Here is a 3,204-nt window from a genome sequence, read left to right as displayed (position 1 = left end):
AGCGTCCCTCCCACCCTCCCCAATCCCATCTCCCCCCCACCCCACCCTGCCACTGTGGCAAGGCATTCCCTTCTGTTCTCTCTCTCTAATTAGCTGTTGTGGTTTGCAATAAAGGTGTTGAGTGGCCGCTGTGCTCAGTCTCTAGCCCTCATTCAGCCCGCAACTCCCTTCCCCCACATGGCCTTCGACTACCATGTAGTTGGTGATCGCTTCTCTGAGTTGACCTTTCCCCGGAACGTGAGGCCAGCCTCGAAGCCTTGGAGTCAACCTCCTGGTACTTATTTCTACAGTTCTTGGGTGTTAGTCTCCCACTCTGTTATTCTATATACCATAGATGAGTGCAATCTTTCTATGTCTGTCTCTCTCTTTCTGACTCATTTCACTCAGCATGAAACTTTTCATGCCCATCCACTTGACTACAAAATTCTTGACCTCCTTTTTTCTAACAGCTGCATAGTATTCCATTGTATAGATGTACCAAAGTTTCCTCAACCAGTCATCCGTTCTGGGGCATTCGGGTTTTTTCCAGATTCTGGCTATTGTAAACAGTGCTGCGATGAACATACATGTGCAGATGTTGTTTCGATTGTACTTTTTTGCCTCTCTGGGATGTGCATCTCCTTGCCTCTTCTTATAAAGACACCAGTCACGTGGGATGAGGGCCGATGCCTGTGACTCAGTAACCTCCTGAAGGGCCCCATCTCCAAAGTCAGTCATATTCTAAGTGCTGCGGGTTACGACTTCAACACAAGAGGTTGGAGAGATAGAACAGAGGTTTAGGTGCTTACCTTCTTGGCAACTGACTGTTCAAATCTCTGGCACTGCATATGGTCCCTGAGGGCTGCCAGGAGCAATCCCAGAGCACCAGGATGTGGTAATGGCCCCAAAACAAAAAGGAAGTGGTTTAAGAGTTTAAACAACAATGATGTATAGGGTGGGGAAAAAATAATAGTAATATAGAAAAGCACACAATGAAAACAACGAGACAACTACCAATTCCAGAGAAAATATAATGATTAAACATAAGGAGAGTTCACTACTTTCTTCAATATTTAACAATTGATGTTGGATAATCATACCAGCTTTGAACACTGATGTTTCCATTGGGAAGATGGAGAGAAAGGAAGTGGGAGAACAATAGTGATGAATTCTTAACCTGTACTCTCCCACAATAGAAAGTTAAAAAAAAAAAAACAAGGGGGAAGGGCAGGAAGGCTGGAGCAATACAGCAGATACAGGGGTTGCCAGGGATCGAATATGGCTGACATAGGTTTGATCTCTGGCATCCCAACTGATCCCCCATGCATCTATCACTGTCACTGTCGTCCCATTGCTCATCGATTTGCTCAAGTGGGCACCAGCAACGTCTCCATTGTGAGACTTGTTGTTACTGTTTTTGGCATATGGAATATGCGATGGGTAGCTTGCCAGGCTCTGCTGTGCGAGTGGGATACTCTTGGTAGCTTGCTGGGCTCTCTGAGGACGGAGGAATCAAACCCAGGTTAGCCACGTGCAAGGCAAACACCCCACCCACTGTGCTATTGCTCCAGCCTCATGCGTCACTAGGAATATTTCCTGAATGCAGAGTAACCCCCTAAGCTTCACTTGGTGTGGTCCAAAAATTTTAAAAAAAGGGCCTAACACTGGTAAAATTAAGTAACACCCCAAATTTTGTTTTAAATAAAAAGATATTTATTTAAAATTGTCACAGATCTTTAAAAAGGGCATGACATTACTCTTGCTCTTGAGAGGGCAAGGCATGGTATGGAGGAGTGGGGCGGGATTACCACTTTGCTACATGTTTTAACTTATAATCACAAAACTTTATTTTTGTCTCAAATATTCAACAAATAGCATTCATTGTTTAACTTTTAATTCTTCATGGGCTCAGTATAATGAAAAGACAAACTTATAAGTTCTGATGTTGCCTTTTCCCCATTTCCTTGACTCATCTCCAGGTCCCAAGTAGTCCCACAAACACCCTTCCTGCCAGCCGATGGAGATGAGGCAGGGTGGGTAGAATCCATGCTGAAACAGGTTCTAAGTACCAGCTCTTTTGCACAGGGTTCAATAAGCCCGGTAGCAGAGGGTGGCAGTTTAACTGGGAGAAGGCCTGGGACACTACAGTTTGTTCATAAAAGGCATACTAATTCTCTAGCAAGTTTAACTACACTGACAAACCCAAGTGAAAACCTGGATCATACCTCTAGATGCGGATGATGTTAACATATTTTGTCTGATAACATATTTAATATAGGTAAGTCTTATAAAGAATCATGCAATTGAAAGAGATAGTACAGGGGAAAGGTACTTTGCCTTGCATGTCGTTGGCAGGTATACCACGTAGGTATTCTGTTGTAACAGATTATTTATAGAAGTAAGGCTTGGTATCAAAAGCAGTCAGGGACACAAAGGCAGGGGAGTCTGATGGATGCACTAACTCTAGGCTAGAAGCTTAAAGAATACAAAAACCACTAATGTTTATATAAGACCATAAAAAACCATAAAAGACTTCAACCAGCTCTGGCATTTCTGGGGGAAAAAAAAAGACCCCAAAATCAACAATGATCACCTGACTTCCAACTATGCTGCAAAGCAATAAGAACTAAAATTGCATATTGGAATAGACATACAGATCAAGGAAAGCCCAGAAAACAAATCTAAATACTTATCAGTACTTAATTTATGACAAAAGATTATAATTAAAGACTGTTAAACCACAAGATGAAGAAAGCAGAGACTTCAATAAATTGTTAGGAAAACTGTAGTCAGTGTAAAAAAATAACCCCATAAATAAAAGTAAATTCAAAATAAATGAAAGGCCTCAACATAAAACCTGAAATCATAAGGTACAACACAGAAGATACTGTAGTGAAACATGATTAGTAACAGAGGCTCTTGGAGAACTCACCTCAATAGCAAGGGAGCTGAAAGTAGTAAAGAAAGACAACTGCAACCATACTGAACTGCTATATTTCCATACATCAAAATAGATACAGAACTGAGATGGCTTACTAAATGGGAGAAAGTATTTGCACATCACACTACTGATAAGGGATTTAGTGTAGATAAGCCCCTTATAAGGAATCTTGGAATTTGGGGGCTGGAGAGAGAGTACCGGGTAAGACATTCGTCTTGCATGTGGCCAGCAGGTGTTCAAGCCCGGGCACCACATATGGTCCCTTGAGTTCTGAGTCAGGAAGA

Source organism: Sorex araneus, chromosome 1 (assembly GCF_027595985.1).
Source record: "Sorex araneus isolate mSorAra2 chromosome 1, mSorAra2.pri, whole genome shotgun sequence".
Taxonomy (NCBI): domain Eukaryota; kingdom Metazoa; phylum Chordata; class Mammalia; order Eulipotyphla; family Soricidae; genus Sorex; species Sorex araneus.
Note: the sequence above shows the minus strand (reverse complement) of the source record.